The sequence below is a fragment of the Mastomys coucha genome, unplaced genomic scaffold (assembly GCF_008632895.1).
Source record: "Mastomys coucha isolate ucsf_1 unplaced genomic scaffold, UCSF_Mcou_1 pScaffold14, whole genome shotgun sequence".
NCBI lineage: Eukaryota > Metazoa > Chordata > Mammalia > Rodentia > Muridae > Mastomys > Mastomys coucha.
Window position 1 is genome coordinate 31,823,663 of NW_022196896.1, and position 18,346 is coordinate 31,842,008.

At 37.0% G+C, this 18,346-nt stretch overlaps 1 pseudogene; it reads left to right on the plus strand.

Annotated features, from left to right (window-relative positions):
* The first annotated feature begins 8,551 nt into the window (after positions 1-8,551).
* Positions 8,552-10,313, plus strand: LOC116088968 (annotated as a pseudogene).
* Positions 10,314-18,346: the final 8,033 nt, after the last annotated feature.

The following is an 18,346-nucleotide window of genomic DNA, read 5'->3' on the forward strand; positions in this document are numbered from 1 at the left end:
ATTTCAGATGCAAACAAGCTTTTCCATAGCTTTCACAATATGATGTATCTATAATAACGTTTCACATTTTTATTATATTTTAAATTAAATCATATTTTCCTTCTTTTAACATATTCTCACATACACAAATAAGAGATAGAAACAGTATTAATAATTACCAATCTCTTAAACCTCTGGATTTGATTGTTAACTGTAGAGGTATTGTCTTTGCACCCTGCTGATTACCACCCATTTGACCTATTTCTCACTCACACAATGTCACATAATTAGATGACTTATGGTGTACTAATTTCTTCAGTATTTTGTGAGCAAGTGGTATTATGTACTATTAAAGGTAGAAATGAAGTAGCACTATGCATGACAAATTTCATTTATAGACATATAATGGAAAAGAATTTGCAATAAAGCTTGGATATGCTAGTTTAAAAAAATATTGGCTAGAAATCAAGGATCAAAAAAATCATCATCATTTGCCCAAAGTCAAAGAACACTGGGATCAAGGCCACATATCTGTGTTCTTTCTAAGACTTAACACCTTTCCAAGTTCAAAGGTCTTTACAAATAGCTTTAAGAAAACAATAAAAGGATCTTGCTACAAAGTTTAACAAAATTTGATGGTTAGTTTTAATTGTCAGCTTGACACAATCTAGAATCACCTACAAAGTCTCAATGAGGGATTATCTAGATTAAGTTGGCCTATTAGCATGTTCATGGGTTATTATTTTGGTTATGTTAATTGAGGTGGGAGATTTAGCTATGGTTGGTAGCAACATTCCCTAGGCAGGCTACTTTGGCTTATGTAAGTCTTAGTAGGATATATAGAAGAGACAGAAACACTTGGTGATGGATGACTCCAAGGAAATTGTGTATTCCTGATATGACAGAAATGCTGTACAAATGAACTCATGGAGACTGGGAGAGTAAATACAAGTCCTGCACAGGTTCAAGACAGAAAAAAAAAATCTCAGCACTGAAAGAGGGAAGCAGACAAAAATCTTTAACCATTACCAAAAAAGCCAAAAAAACAAAAAACCAAAAATATTTGTAATTAATACCTGATGGTAAAGGGCAAAGGGAAAAATTAGTTTCCTATAATGGAGTCTCATTGGGTATATCAACTATACTCCAGGAAAGGACCTATGCCCAAGAATAGTTGGCTAACATAAAACTCATTCAATGTTTTGTTGTTGTTTTAGAGAGAATTTCTAGTTTTGTTTTGTCATGTTTTTTCTTACTGGGGTTTGTTGGTTGGTTGGTTGGTAGGTTGGTTGGTTTTGTTTTCTTTTTCTTTTTTTGAATGAAAGAACATGAATTTGAGTGAGTGATAAGGTTGGGAGTATCTGAGGGAAGATGAGAGAGAGGGAACATAATCAAAATATAGCCTATAAAAAATTTCACCACAAAGTCCCTTATTAAACAACATGGTATATGTATCCAACATGGAGTTGAGCTAATGAACTAAATGAACATTTATCATACTACTTGCTGCGCTGTTTCGCATATGAAATTTACCTTTCCTAACACTTTTAACCTTCTGTGATATCTACCTCAAGCCCTTTTTATATTTATATATCTGAAACTTTGTACATCTGCACATGTTCCTTCTATCCTACTTTTTCATTCTCAGCATCTCACAATCACAATTTCACCCCTACAAGTTTATGTTTCTAAACTCTATATACATGATATCACATAGGAGTTATCTTTCCATGTCTGGTATATTTCTGTTTAGTGTATTTTTCATGTCCATCTATGCTATTATACATGACAGGTTTGAATATAGATATATGTCTTATTATTAGTCATTCATCCATTGAGGAGCATTTGAGTTGATAACTATATTAAAACTGTTTTGAACAGTACTACAGTGGAAATGAGATGCTGGTGTTGCATATATTGACTTTATCACCTTCAGACACACAAAAAGAAGCAGAATAATTGGGTCATATGTTATTTTTATCTTTAGACTTTTTTTGAGAAACTTCCACTGTGTCTCTCTCTCTTTCTTTCTCTCTCTCACTGTGTGCTTGTGTGTGTGTGTGTGTGCACGCGCACACACGTGTGATTCCCACAGTTTTTTTTTCTTGTCAAGGGAGTGGCAGTTTTTAATAATTGTTGAACCCTTACTCACGACACTGGATAATTCATAAAGCAGAGAAACCCCTATGCATGTCAAGAATGTGGCAAGGCCTTCAATAATAGTTCAACACTCAGCTGGTACCAGATAATTAACACAGGAGAGATGCCCTACAAATGTAAAGTATGTGACAAAGCCTTTAACTATTCCTCATACTTTAACCAACACCAGAAACTTCAGTCTGAAGACATCGCATATAGATGTAAAGAATGTGGCAAATCTGTTAGTTGTGTCTCACAACTTAAGTAGCACAAGAGAATTCATACTGGAGAGAAGCCATACACATGTAAGGAATGTGGCAAAGCCACATTGCTGCTCACACCTTAACCAGCATCAGAGGGTTCATACTGGATAGAAACCCTGTAGGTGTAAGGAATGTGCTAGAACCTTTAGCTGTTATTCACGCCTTAGCCAACAATACATAAGTCACACGGCCAAGAAGCCCTACAAGTGCAAGGCATGTGGTAGAGGCTATCACTGCTCTTCGTACCTCAAGCAGCATCAGAAAGTGAACTCTGGAGACATCTGCTATTAATGTAAGGAGTATGGCAAGGATTGCAACTGCTCCTCACTCGTCAGTCAGCATCAGAGGATTCACACCAGAAAGAAACCCAAAAGGTGTGAAGAGTGCAGCGGAGCCTTTAGTTGTTCTTTTTTGTTTGTTTGTTTGTAGAAAATGATTTTAATATTTTCAACTGTTAATATTCAACAAACAGAATAATTATTTTAAGATATATTTTGTCGTTATGTCTCTCTTTTCATTTCTGATTTTATTAATTTGGATACTATCTATGATCTCTGGTTAGTCTGGCTAAGGGTTTAATCTATCTTGTTGATTTTCTCAAAGAACCAGCTCCTGGTTTTGTTGAGTCTTTTTTTTTTCTATTTGGTTGATTTCAGCCCTGAGTTTGATTATTTCCTGCCTGCTACTCCTCTTGGGTTTATTTGCTTCTTTTTGTTCTAGAGCTTTCAGGTGTACTGTCAAGCTGTTAGTGTAAGCTCTGTTCAGTTTCTTTTTGGAGACAGTTAGAGCTATGAGTTTTCCTCTTATCACTGATTTCATTGTGTCCCATAAGTTTTGGTATGCTGTGTCCTCATTCTCATTAAATTCTAAAAAGCCTTTAGCTTCTTTATTTCTTCCCTGATTAAGTTATCATTGAGTAGAGTGTTGTTTAGCTTCCATGTGTATGTGTGCTTTCCATGCTCTTGTTGTTATTTAAACCAGCCTTAGTCCATGGTGATCTGATAGGATGCATGGGATTATTTCAATCTTCTTGTATCTGTTGAGGCCTGTTTTGTGACCAATTTTATGGTCAATTTTGGAGAAGGTATCATAAGATGCTGAGAATGCTGAGAAGAAGGTATATTCTTTTGCTTTAGGATGAAATGTTCTATAAATATCTGTTAGATCCATTTGGTTCATAACTTCTGTTAATTTCAATGTATCTCTGTTTAGTTTTAGTTTCTGTTTCCATGATCTTTCCATTGCTGAGAGTGGGGTGTTAAAATCTCCCATTGTGTGGGGTATGATGTGTACTTTGAGCTTTAGTAAAATTTATTTTATGAATGTTGGTGACTTGCATTTGGAGCATATATGTTCAGAATTGAGAGTTCATCTTAGTAGATTTTTCCTTTGACCAGTGTGAAGTGTCCTTCCTTATCTATTTTGATAACTTTTGGTTGAAAGTTGATTTTAGAATGGCTACTCCAGCTTGTTTCTTGGGACTATCTGTTTGGAAAATTGTTTTCCAACCTTTTATTTTGTGGTAGTGTCTGTCTTTGTCACTGAGGTATGTTTCCTGTATGCAGCAAAATGCTGGGTCCTGTTTATGTATCCAGTCTGTTAGTCTATGTCTTTTAGGGTGGGGGGAATTGCTTCAATTAATGTTAAGAGGTATTAAGAAAAAGTGATTGTTACTCCCTGTTATTTTTGTTGGTACAGGTAGAATCATGTTTGTATGATTATCTTCTTTTTAGTTTGCAGAAAGATTACTTTCTTGCTTTTTCTAGGGTGTAGCTTCCCTCTTTCTATTGGTGTTTTCCATCTATTATCCTTTATAGGGCTGGATTTATAGAAAGATATTGTGTAAATTTGGTTTTTTTCATGGAATATCTTGCTTTCTCCATCTATAGTAATTGAGAGTTTTGCTGGGTATAATAGCCTGGGCTGACATTTGTTTTCTCTTAGGGTCTGTATGACATCTGCCCAGGACCTTCTAATAGTCTTTAGTGAGAAGTCAGTTGTTATCCTGATAGGTCTGCCTTTATATGTTACTTGACATTTTACCCTTACTGCTTTTAATATTCTTTTTTTAGTGCATTTGGTGTTTTGATTATTATGTGATGGGAGGAATTTCTTTTCTGGTCCAGTCTGTTTGGAGTTCTGTAGGCTTCTTGTATGTTCATGGGCATCTCTTTCTTTAGGTTAGGGAAGTTTTCTTCTATAATTTTGTTGAAGATATTTACTGGCCTTTTAAGTTTGGAATCTTTGCTCTCTTCTATAGCTATTATTCTCAGGTTTCATCTTCTCATTGTGTCCTGGATTTCCTGGATGTTTTGTGTTAGGAACTTTTTGCTTTTTGCATGTTCTTTGACTGTTGTGTCAATGTTTTCTATGGTATCTTCTGCATCTGAGATTTTCTGTTCTATCTCCTGTATTCTGCTGGTGATGCTTGCATCTATGATTCCTAATCTCTTTCCTAGGTTTTCTAACTCCAGAGTTGTCTCCTTTTGTGATATTTTTATTGTTTCTATTTCCATTTTTAGATTCTGGATGATTTTGTTCATTTCCTTCACCTCTTTGATTGTGTTTTCCTGTAATTCTTTAACGGAATTTTGTGTTTCCTCTTTAAGGGCTCCCACCTGTTTTCCTGTGTTCTCCTGTATTTCTTTGAGGGAGTTATTTATAACCTTCCTACAGTCCTCTATCACCATCATGAGAAGTGATTTTTAGATACGAATCTTGCTTGTTCCATGTGATGGAATATCAAGGACTTGCAATGGTGGGAGAATTGGGTTCTGATGTTGCCAAGTAACCATGGTTTCTGTTGTTTATATTCTTATGCTTGCCTCATGTCATCTTATTATCTCTAGTGTTACCTGCCCTTGATATATCTGAAGCCCATCCTTCCTGTGATCTTGGTTGTGTCAGAACTCCTCAGAGTTCAGCTGTCTCTGGGATCATGTGATTCTGAGATCCTGGATGTGACAAAATTCCTTGGAGTCAAGTGGCCTCTGGGACCCTAAGATCCTGGTGTGGCCAAGCTCCAGGAATCCTCTGAGTCTATGATCCTGGGCATGTTAGAGCACTTGGGAGTGGACCTTCCTCTGCATGTTGTGGGACTGGCTGCAGAGTTCGCACCCAAGGTCTGCTCAGGGCATTGGGTCAGACTGGAAGGAACCTGTGACACTGGATGGGTGGGGTTCCTGGGTGCCTGGTTCCCACCAATCCCAGTTATTCCAGTGTTGGGAAAGATGTTGTATCCTCCTCACCTCTGATCCTATGATCCTGGGCATGTTCAAAGGCTTGGTAGTAGCTCTTCCTCTGGGTGTTGTGGGACAGGCTCTACCACAGAGTTTTTAAGTGTTCTATTTCTCTCCAATATGGTCAATAATTATCATTAATGATTTTTAAAATGTCATCTCTTACATAAGAGGGGAGTTATCTCATAGTAGTTTTAATTTGTAGTTTCCTAAGGATTAATGATTTCAGCCAGTTGTTAGCCTTGTAAATTTTCCAAGAAATGTGTATTCAAGTCCATTTCTCTTTTATAATAGTATCATTTGTTTTCTTGCCACCAAACTGTGTTTCTTATATTTGGGGTATTAAATACCTCTTACTATGTATATTGTTTGCAAATGTTTTTCCTCATCCTAAGAGATTCTGTTGACTGTTTTGTTTAGCTATATAGAAGATTTGCATTTTGACACAACTCAATCTATCACGTTTTGGTTTTGGCATGTCCATGTCCTCAAGATCTTATCTAAAAAGTCATTTTCTAGACCAATGCCATAATTCTTCTCCATATCTAATATTCATCTTGTAGTTTTAGTATATATAAGTCCTTAATCAATTTTAGTTGAGTTATGCCTTCCTGGAGCCATCCATTCAGGATTAATATTGCCCAGGACCCTGTCTTCTACTTTAATTTCCAGTGAAAGCTTATCTGCCCCAATTTGATATTTGCCTTTTAATAACTTGACTTTGTCCCACCAGAGGACTCCTGAAACAGCTTATTACATTGAGTTGCCCTAAACTCTATCAAAGACCTTAGATGATCTCCATTTAGAACAAGACAATATGAAACATAGCTGATATTCATGATTTTTCTATACCACAGGCAGCTTCAGTATTCACAGCAAAATATTCTAGGATGAGGAGAAATTCTATTTAGATCCCATATCTTCTGCTTTTGCATTTATTTCTCATAAAGAGTGACTTTCTATTCTACTTTCACCTTGGCATCTGTTAGAAATGACTCTCTCTTACCCAAAGAATTGTCTAAAGTTACCTCTGAGGAACAGGGTAATTTTATGAAGTGTATTGGAGAAAACTTAACAGAGAACTATGAAAATTCTCATCAACTAGATACGACAGAAAAGAGCTATGACTCATTGTCATCTTTGGATGACAATGCAGCTTCAACAATCTGTGTTTAAAAAAAAATTACTCAAAATCTCTTGGCTGGTCAAGTGGTTCTGATTAAGAAGTTTTAAGCACAGAATAAAAAAGCAAAACTTACTTTTCTGTTTTCCTCTTAACAGAGCTGCAAAAAACTTCTGAATTTCTTTCAACTGCAATGATAATGAGGCAAGGGCTAGCATTGAGATTGAGGTGCTTGTTGCTGAACCTGACACCTTAGTTTGATTCCTAAGACACCCATGTTGGAAATATAAATCCGATTGTTACAAGTCGTCCTCTGATCTCCAGGCCCCCAGGCCCATAAGATAATGTAAATTAAATGCCATAAAAATAAAAGAATAAGAAAAGATATGGACAGGAAAAATAGCTTAGAGGTTAAGAGCACTACCTTCTCTTCCATGAGTCCTGAGTTCAATTCCCAGCAACCACATGGCAGTTCACAACTATCTATAAGAGGATTGACTTTGTGTCCTCTTCTGGCATGCAGGTATACATGCAGAGAGAGCACTCATACACATAAGACTAGTGAGATCAAATTTTTATTACAAACATCTTAGAAATTCTTCTGGCTACATAACATCTTCAAAAACACTCAATGGCAAATCCTATTTTAAAAACATTACATGAGCTATCAAGGATCTACCCTGAGATTTCTAGGGCACATATCATTCTCTTTAGATGTGCTGAATACCATATGTCTAAATGTTTTTATATAAGTGATAAGAAAGCCCATCTTGCATGATTCAGGACCATTTTCCCTCAATTCTAAAGAGCAAGAACTACCCATCATAATCTTGCTTAATTTCTTCTTAGAAATTTGTTCCAAGCCTCATGATTGGCATGTTCAAGTAGTGTGAGACAAGAATGTTGCTCAAAGGTTGTAAGCCTGCTTTTAGGTTTGAAACATCCAATGCATACTTCCAAAGCTGGCTTGTTAAAAGTGCAATTAAAACATCAGGCTGCAGCCACTTCTGATGGTGACTTTGTAATTACATAGTATAATACATTGTGTAAAGGGAGTTGGTAAAAGAGGTAACATGATTTTGCTTCCATTTAACATCATAGTGAACAAATAAAATATAATTATGAAAATAATTATTCGCAAGCATACTGCACTGAGGAGGCTTTGCATTGACTTTTTTTTAGCTAAGGTGACATGAAAGTAAACAGACCATGATTCTAGCCTTTGAATAGAGGAAGAGGCTTCAGCTCCACAGCTTCAGAAATTGAAGAGTCATCGGAAAGGAATGATGTCATGGAGGTTCATGACTCCTGTAGTGTGACCCTTTCACAGACCACATCTTATGCCATGCAGAGAACTTTGTCTATTCTGTATCACTTATAGATTGTCTTTTTATGTTATTTTTTTATTTAAGTTATTGACTGACATAAGAAAGACTTCATGGATTTATTGTGGAGTAACACCAATTTTAAATGAAAAGTAATGTCAAAGAGCAAGATACAAAGAAGAGAACAATTGTGTCTTGCTCTTGCTTTTCTGTCTTCTAGGGTAGCTACATGCCTATTCTGAAGGCTGCCCTTTACCTCCATTATTTCAGTCTCTCCTTCTGGGTTGCTTTTATGGGCAAATATTCTAACAGAGGAGGTTTCAGCTAGAGATTTTTTTTTGCTATCAGGAAACTAAGAATTAAAGATGACAAACACAGCTTAGAGTTTTCCTGAAGAAAAAGCAACTAATTTTTTTAAAGAAGTATGAAACTGTTGAGAGAATGTAAGAGAAAGGAAAATGTTAAGATGTTTCAAGGACCACCATGGGTGAAGAACCTGGACATGTCTTAGAGGATGGTATGAGAGATACCATTCTCTGTGGTATCTGGCCATTAAAGAAAGTCACAGCTAACATCTTCACATTAATAACAAATCACAGATTAACAAGGAATAAACATAAGAGCTTTATTTGATAATAATTCCTATGTTTGTGTGTAAGGCATATGTCTGTGTATGTGTTCATGTGGGTGTATGCACATGTATAGGGGTATATATGCAAGTGTATACCTGCCAGAGATCGACATTGGGTATCTACCTCAGTCATTCTACATTGTATTTCCCTAAACCAGGCTATTATGCTGAACATGGAGCTCATTGATTCTGAAGGCACAGCTGACAGGACAGTTAGTTTCATAGATCTTCCTTCCTTACCCCAGTTGCCGAAGCTACAAATATACTTTCCTAGCCTTTTATCTAAGGCTGGAGATTTGGAATTTAGTCCTTACGCTTTTGCCTTACAAACTTACATCCTCCTAGCCCCTAAACATAATTTTATATAACATAGGAGCTTCAGATCAAAGATCAAATATCCAGGGTGGCTCTCTATTCTTAAGCTTGGATTTAGTGAAACACTGACTACCATTTAGAAGTATGATGCCAGGACAGGGAAGCAGAAGTGGGTAAGTTGGTGAGCAGGGGGAAGGGGATGGGATTAAGGGTTTGGGGGGAGAAAGGAGGAAAGGGGATAACATTTGAAATGTAAAGAAAATATCTAATAAAAAATTTAAAAAATAAAAGATGTTTAAATATTAAAAAAGAAAAGAAAAAGAAAAAGGAAATGTGATGAGACAAAAGCATCCAGTCAAGTGATAGGGTGAAAACAGAATCCCAGTCATGTCTATCTGTTCAGATTCTTCATGGCTGTGCTATGGAAGATCCCTTTACTCTTGAGCATAGTCCTTTTAGAAGGAAGGTTTTTAATGATGTACATCAGTCAAGGTATGTTGGGAAATTTCCTTAAAGTCAGTGCTAACACAGAAAGATGGGAGAAAGTGGAAATAATATTTTTAGGCTTTATAGCTTGATTTTCAGAAAAGATATTTGGAATTTTACAAGCTCCACACCAAGTCATATTCTAGGGGGGAAAAGTATTCTAGTTTCTACTCTTGCTTTAAGGGGAAAATGATGATTGGGAAAAAGGAAATGAAAAATAAGACAAATTTCACATTTTGAGGACTATTTCTGAGGTCTTCCAATGCTCAGCTTTAGGATCACTAAAATATGAGAGTGAGTTTGAAAATAAGGCTAGGGAGTGAGCACATGGTTTGTACTTCTGACCTGAGCCTCACTCAGTTTCCACATCCATAAAAGATAGTAAGACATCTATTTCATAAGATTATTGGGAGATAGAGGTTAAGCCTGATCTAGTCTTCCCTGAAATCTGGCTCCTTGTCAGGAATTAAGATGGGAACCCCCGTAAAGATATCCCCCCATGGATGAAAATTCCTGAAGACATGAAAGATCCAGAAGTATTCCAAGTCACAACGCTGGTGCTAGAATCTCTGTTTGGCCCTCAGAGATCTCGAATGCCTCATATCAAGCAGGTGAGCCAGTCCATGTTTGAGCTGAAGACTGGAATCTTCTGAACTTACCGAGGTCTTAATTTATGGCTCTTCCAACTACAAGCTTCATGCTAAATGGATGCTTCAGTCTATGGCTGAGAGGTACCACCTGCACCAGGAAAAAGGAATGCTCAAGCTGCAGGAATCCATGACGACCCTGGAACTAGACCAGTGTTTGGAGTGAAGCCAGTTTCCAGTCATTGTGGCTCCCACCTGGCCACAGGTAAAGTTGTGGCCAGTGGTTCCTGGGTGATTTTTAACTTTTGTTATATCCTAACAAGATATTACTGGATCCCTGCTGTGCATTCTGATGTGAATAATATCTCTTTTCCAAGGTTATTATTCTGATCAAATAATAAAATGGAAAAAATTAAAAAAAAGATTATTAGGAAACATGAATCAGATATTTTGTAAGACTTTGTTAATCACAATTGCTAACAAAAAGTACAACAAAGACCTTCATCTTTGTAGACAAATACACTATGTATTATTATGGTTACAGTCTCAGTGCTCAGCACAAACATTCAAGAAAATCTTTGGAATTGTTTCATGAAAAAAAACCCATATATACAGAAGTCAAATGTCTTCTGGATTGTGACTTGCCATAGGAGTGTCAAACCTCCCTTTCTTTGATGCACAGCTCAAGTGTGATCCAGCTAGAGATGTCCTCATGATTGCGTCTTTCTCTGATGGTACACTAGAACTGCGTGGGCTGTTTCTGTGTGAGTGAATCACAGCTGACTGAACAGCAGAAGAATCAGTTCAGAAATCAGTCTCATCAAGGCCTTGCACTCAGATTTAACAGCCCTCATAAAAATCCATTCCACTGATGAGGTGCAAAATGACTTTTCAAAATAAGCAGCCAGTTCTTTTCCCCAGTCTCAAGTGTTCATCTAAGTAAGCAGAGAATGTTCCCACTCCCCAGAGCTATGGCATTGTCCTCACAGGTTCTTTCTTGCTGTTATTGTGCATTGTGCATTGATATTGCTGTGCTGCATTATTTTGACTTTAAATTCAAACTTTCTGTAAATATTTCTCCTTTCTGTAGAAAGAATAATTTGGAATTGCTCATAAAATAGACCCAAGAAAAAGCCACAACTTTCCTCCACCCATTTTGGGGTGTCCCAGGACTTAGAAACAGCTATCCTGTCTAGAATCTGAAACAGGAATGAGGCTGATTCTCTCTACTTGAGGACTTCTGTGGCAGCGCCCACCCCAGATGAGGACTGAGATTGCAGAGTAGTGGACCTCACCTCCTGCAGCACATTAAGTTCCTTAGCTGTAGGTCTAGATCTTCTCACTGATAAGCATTTTGACAAGTCCCAACTGATGTTGCTTTGTAAATTCAAAGTCCACACTTGAAGAACAGTTATTGTAAAGAAAGAAAAAAGAGCTGGACCACATTCTGGGTCTTCCCTTACAAAAGTGGGTTTAATAAACCCATATTTCTTCTCTAACTGGGAGCTCAGCTTGAATAGAGACATAGCTTGCAAAGAATAAGAAGTCCTCCATGGAAGCCTGGTCCCTGTAGCAGCAAATCGTGGACTTTGACTTCAGCGTTCTACAACTTCTGAAGGGTCAAAGTAGACTCTTACCAGGAAGTCAGCAGAGCATGGTAGATTCTGGTAAGAGAGGGCACTGCTTTCTAATGAACTTGCCCCGTGCTGACAACAGCAAGAGAAGCAGAACCGAACACAGAGGGGCAGTTCTGAAACACTGCAGCACTGCTGGAGCCCTATAGGAAAAGATGAGAGACTAAGCGAAAATCTTCCTGTAGGTCAAAACCAGAACCCTGAACTCAACATTGAAAGTCAGTCTGACATTTCTTGAGCCTACAGATGAAAATATCAGTGTTGTGCATCCTTTGCCCAAGGTAGTAGGATCTCTGTAATAAAGAAAGCACATTTTTCTGTTTTATTTACTTATTTTTAATGTATTTTTTACTTATTCACTTTACATCCCATTCATTGCCCCCTCCTGGCTACCCTCCTTCCACAATCTTGCCATTGCCTTTTTCTCTGAATGGGTAAAGAAAGAACATTTTAAAGTGACTCCTATTTGCATTGCACAAACATAATGTTTAAGTCCTCACCTTCATACATTAAGAAGGTTGTATGTCTTTTTTCAACTTAAAAAACCATAGTGGGTTCAATACAGAGCCATTCCCAAGCTTCTACTAGTACTACATGTGTAAGGTACTGCCTCGGCCCCTTGCTGCTCAGCTATCCTGGCACTATCAAGAATATCACCTGAAAACCTTCTAGAAGTCTGCTGGCCAGGGCTCTCTCCTTGCTCCCTGTGAGGTAAGAACTACTCCATACTACCCACTGTCTTTCCTGGATTCCTTTAGCTATAATCATGTGTCTGGGTCATAAATATTGAATGTCAGCCTTGCCTATTATCCCAGGTGCAAAGCTACTTTGGAATCATCATTCTGTTCTCAGAAATGTTATTACATTTTATGTTATTAACATCAACCAGTGCTTTTAGAAAGCCCAGAGAGAACTATCCTCAAAAGCGAGAGCGAGAACATGACTCCTGTTCAGTAGTAAGAACAGCAGTAACCAGAGCCAGTGCTCCCCAGGCCCCAATTATACACCTGGTTCTTGGGTCCTCTGCTGTTCTAAAAGCCTTTTGGTGGAACATCGATTCCCTCCAACTGTCAACAGTATCTGCTCAGAATTACATAGGATGGCATTTAGAAGAAGGTACAGCTGTAAATTTTACCACCTGCTTCCTAACTTCAGTAATTGTACTGAGTACAAAGTAAAAAACATTATCAGAAGTTTATTAAGTTACAGTGATACATCTTGTATATGCTGATCCACTTGTGGAGAAAGACATCATTCTTTACTCACCCAGGCAACAGATATTATGTGATGAAGGGCATGGATATGGTAAGGAGCATGGGTTCCAGGGAAAACAAGAACCTGTACTTTCCAATCTCTATATTTTACATAAATGGTGTAAATAATTATCAAGGAATGTATTGAAATGAGGTAAGAAGTCTCAAATGTAACATATCACCTGAGTGGTGTTATGTTTGTGTGTGTATGTGTGTGTGTGTGTGTGTGTGTGTGTGTGTGTGTTCATTCTATCATTTTCTCTTTTGATTGTGTCAGGGTACTGGGTAGGCTATAGTTAATGTATGAAATGTGAGTACATGAGTGACTAGCCCATGGGTAGAAGTAGGATAATAACCCAGTGGTTCTCATCCTTTCGGATAATGTGTCATCAAAGTAATTCAAAGTTCCCTTGAAATTTCCTAAAAGTCACAAGTGTTTTTACAAAGACTCTGATCCCTCTGGCACCATTGGTAGGCTTCTTCAGCTCTTACGTGAGTCCCAGAAATTGTCAATGTCAGGATTGAAGATGACTGGAAGTCAAGGGTCAACATGTCCTTGTTGACAGAAAAAAAAGCTGTTGATAGACTGTTCTTCCAGTGTTGCTTACAGTTATTCATTTCATATAATCCATTCTCCCATGATACTGGACACAAATCAAGCATGTGAAGGCCACCCTCATGCAATTCTCTTTTCCCTTTGGTTATGACAAACTTTTAGTAGGCTGGGAGTCATTGATCCTGACTCTTTCCTTCACTGCAAGCCTTTCCCATGGCTTTCGGTCTCATGTGGGCATATGCTTCTAAACAACAATTAAATGACAAGATAAATGAGAAGAGTCTTCAAACCCGTTGATTTGAAACAAAATGACAACTAAACAAGCATTGACCGATGTTTTCAATTCTCTTTTGAAAAAAGCTAGCAATATCCAAATCAAATTTACTTAACTATGTGAATCATGTTAAATAGAAAGTGATGAGATTAAAAACTACAATATAGCACCTCCTTTATCTCCATATCCTGGCTGACAACTCCAGCAGAAATTCACTCTTCTACCAGAGACCATACCAGTACCCAGAACCTAAGCTAAGACACTACTCTTAGACATCCAGTGCTTCCTCAGACCCTGCCAAGCTTTCACAACAGCATTCCCTACCCTCTTCTTTATATTCCAGCCCTACTTCCTGCAGAAACCCACTACTATACTGGAACCCCAGAAGTTATGCCACCTCCCAGAACCTCAGAACCTGAGAGGCAGTGCTTGTACTCAAAATCCCCAGAGGTCACTCAAGAACCCCAAACCCCATCAGGGATACCCTATTGTACCTGAGGACTCTCTGTCACCAGAAATATAGGTGACTCAGGCTAGAAGACTAGATCGGAAAGGGAAACCAGAGGAGTAAAATCCACCCCAAGAAAGATCAACTCAGAAATTGATGCCTAACCTATGATTAACCTAAACCCAGATGGCTGGAGGCCAGCATAAGAAAATAATTAATAATAGCTAAGGTTATGGCACCAACAGAGCACAACTATTCTATACAGCAAGCCCTGTATATTCTAACACAGCTGAAGCACAAGAAACTTATCTTAAAACCAATTTCATAAAGATGATAGAGACCCTGAAAGCGGAAATTAATAAACGCCTTAAATCCAAGAAAACACAAAGAAACAATTAGAGAAGATACAAAATAAATCCCTTAAAGAACACCAAGAGAGCCCAGAAAAAGCAAGCAAGTAGAAAAAATGAATACAACTGTTCAAGGCTAGAAAATGAAAATGGAAGCAATAAAGAAAATACAAACTAAGAGAACTCTGGACACAGAAGATCTAGGTAAGTAAACAGGAATAACAGACAAAAGCATCACCAACAAGAATACAAGTGATGGAAGAGAGAATCTCAGGATACTATAGAAGAAATTGATGTACCCATCAAAGAAAATGTTAAATTTAAAATTTTCTAACACAAAACATCCAGGAAGTCTGGGATATCATGAAAAGACTTCCCAATAGAGACTCTAAAAGCCAGAAGGACATGAATAGATATCCTACACAATCTAAGAGGCCACATATGCCAGTCCAGACTACTATACCCAACAAAACTTTAAATCTCCATAGATGGAGAAAACAAGACATTCTATGACAAAGCCAAATTTTAAAAATATCAATCTACAAATTGAGCCCTACAGTTAACCTCCATCCTAAGGAGAATAACTACACCTGTTAAAACACAGGGAATAAATAATCTTACAGCAGCAAAACCAAAAGGAGAGAATACACACACACACACACACACACACACACACACACACACACACACAAAACTACCATAAGTATCAAAATAACAGAAATTAACAATCAGGGTCATTGATGTCTCTCAGTATCAGTGTAATCAATTCCCAAATGAAGAAACACAGGCTAACAGAATGGATGTGAAACCAGGACCTATTCTTTTGCTGCATACAGAAAACACACCTCAACATCAAAGATAGGTATTACAACAAAGTAAAAGGTTGGAGAAATATTTTCAAAGAAAACAGACCAAGAAGCCAGCTGGACATTCTAATATCTAACAAAACAGATTTCCAACCAAAATTAATTAAAATAGATGGGAAAGAACTTTTCATACTCATCAAATAGAAAATCCACCAAGATGAAGTCTCAATTTTGAATATCTTTGCCTCAAATGCAAGGGTACCCATATTTGTAAAAGAAACATTACTAAAGCTTAAATCACACACTGAAGAATTTTTAGCAGAGAATTCTACCACACTTCAAGGGAGAGCTAATGCCAACATTCCTCAAATTATTCCCTAAAATAGAAATAAAGAAACATTGCCAAACTGATTTTATGAGGCCACAGTCATCCTAATACCACAAACACACTAAAATTCAGCAGGGAAAAAGAATTACATAACAATTTTCCTCATCAATATTGATGCAAAAATACTCTATAAAATATTCACAAACCTAATCCAAGAACACATCAAAATGTACATCCACCATAATCATTTCAACCCAGAAATGCAGACATGGTTCAACATGCAAAAATCTGTCAACATAGTCTACCATATAAGCATACCAAAAGGAAAAAAAAATTCCACATGATCACTTCTTTAGATGCTGAAAAAGCCTTTGGCAAAATCCAACACTCCTTCATGGTAAAAGTCTTGAAGTGATCAGAGATGCAAAAGATATACCTAAACATAATAAAGTAAATTTATTGCAAGTCTATAGCCAACATCAAATTAAATGGAGAGAAACTCAAACCAATTCCAGTAAAATCAAGAACAAGATAAAGCTCTCTACTTACTCCATATCTGTTCAATATAGTTCTCAGAGTTTTAAAGCAGTAAGACAACTATTGGAGAGCAAGGGTATACAAATTGGAAAGAAAGAAGTATAGCTGTTTGCAGATGATATAATAATATATATAAATAACTCCAAAAATTCTATAAGGGATTCTGACAGTTGACATATACATTCAGCAAAGTGGCTGAATACAAGACTAACTCAAAACACTTAGTAGCCCTCCTATATACAAACAACAAATGGGTTATATACAAATTGGCTGAGAAAAAAACCAGGAAAACAACACTCTTCACAATAGCTACAATAGTATAAAATGTCTTGAGCATAACTCTAACCTAGTAAGTAAAAGACTTTCTTATATGATAAAAACTTCAAGTCTTAGAAGAAAGAAATTTAAGAAGATATCAGAAGGTAGAAGGATCTACCATGCTCATGGCTTGGTAAGACCAGCATAGCAAAAATGTACATCCTACCAAAAGCAATCAACAGGTTTAATGAAATCCCCATCAAAATCCCTAACAATTCTTTACAGACCTTGAAAGAACAATACTCAACTTCATAGGAAAAAACAAAACACCCAGAACAGTTAAAACAATCCTGTTCAAAATGACTTCCAGAGGTATTACCATTCCTAGTTTCAATCTGTATCACAGAGCTATAGTAATAAAACAGCATGGTATTGGGATAATATCAGATATATTGATCAATGGAATCTAATTTAATACCAAGACATAAATTCACACACCCATGGATGCCTGTTTTTTTGTATAGAATCCAGAAATATACAATGGAAAAAAGAAACTATCTTCAACAAATGTTACTATTCTTACTAAATGTCAACATGTAGAAGAATGCAAGTAGTTCCACATCTATCATCCTGCACAAAATTTAAGTCCACGTGGATCAAAGACCTCAACATAGAACCAGATACACTGAACCTGATAGAAGAGAAAGTAGGCAATTAAATTCATTGGCACAGGAGCCAGCTTTTTAAATAGAACACAAATAGCACAGGCACTAAATGGGACATCATGAAACTGGAAAGCTTCTGTAAGGCAAAGGACACTGTCAAAAAGACAAAATAGCAGCTTACAAAATGAGAAAATATAGTTAGCAACTCCACACATGGCATAGAGCTGATATTCAAAATATATAAAGAACTCAGGAAATTAGATATTATCAAACCAAATAATACATTTAAAAATTAGGATACAAATCTAAACAGAGAATTCTCAACAGAGGAATCTCAAATGGTCAAGAAATCCTTAAAGTTATGTTCAACATCTTTAGCTAGCAGGGAAATATAAATCTAAACCATTTCTGAGATTTCATTTACAACTCTCAGAATGTCTATGATCAAAAACACAAGTGACAACTCATGCTGGCAAGGATGTGGAACAAGAACATTCCTCCATTGCTAATGGGATTTCAAATTTGCATAGCCACTTTAGAAGTCAATATGGTGGTTCCTCAGAAAGTTAGGAATATTTCTACTCAAGACCCAGCTTTATAATTCTTGGACATATACCCAAAAAATATTCCATCCTACTGGACAATTGCTTTTTTTGTAATAGTCAAAAACTTGAAACAACCTAGATGTCCCTCAGTTGAGGAATGGATAAAGAAAATGTGTACATTTACATGATAGAGTATTACTCACCTGCATATATATGTTTCACTATATACATATATAGTGAAATTGCAGGCAAATGGATGGAACTAGAAAAAGCTTCTTGAGTTAGGTAACCTATACTCAAAAAGACAGAAATGGTTTGTACTCACTTATAAGTGGATATTAGCTCTAAAGTGAAGGGTAATTGTGCTACAACCCACAGATCAAAAGAGACTAAGTAAGAAAGGCGTGCTAAAAGGGTGACAAATGGATATCCTTGGGAAGGGAAAATAGAACAGATTTCATAAGTGGACTGGAGGCAGGTAGAGTTGAGAACAGGAGGGATCAGCTTGGGGAAGGGAGGATTGAGTGAGAGAGCATTGGGAGAGAAAGCTGAAATTAGGCAGCATTTCAGGGATACGTTAGAAACCTAGTGCAGTGGAAACTTTC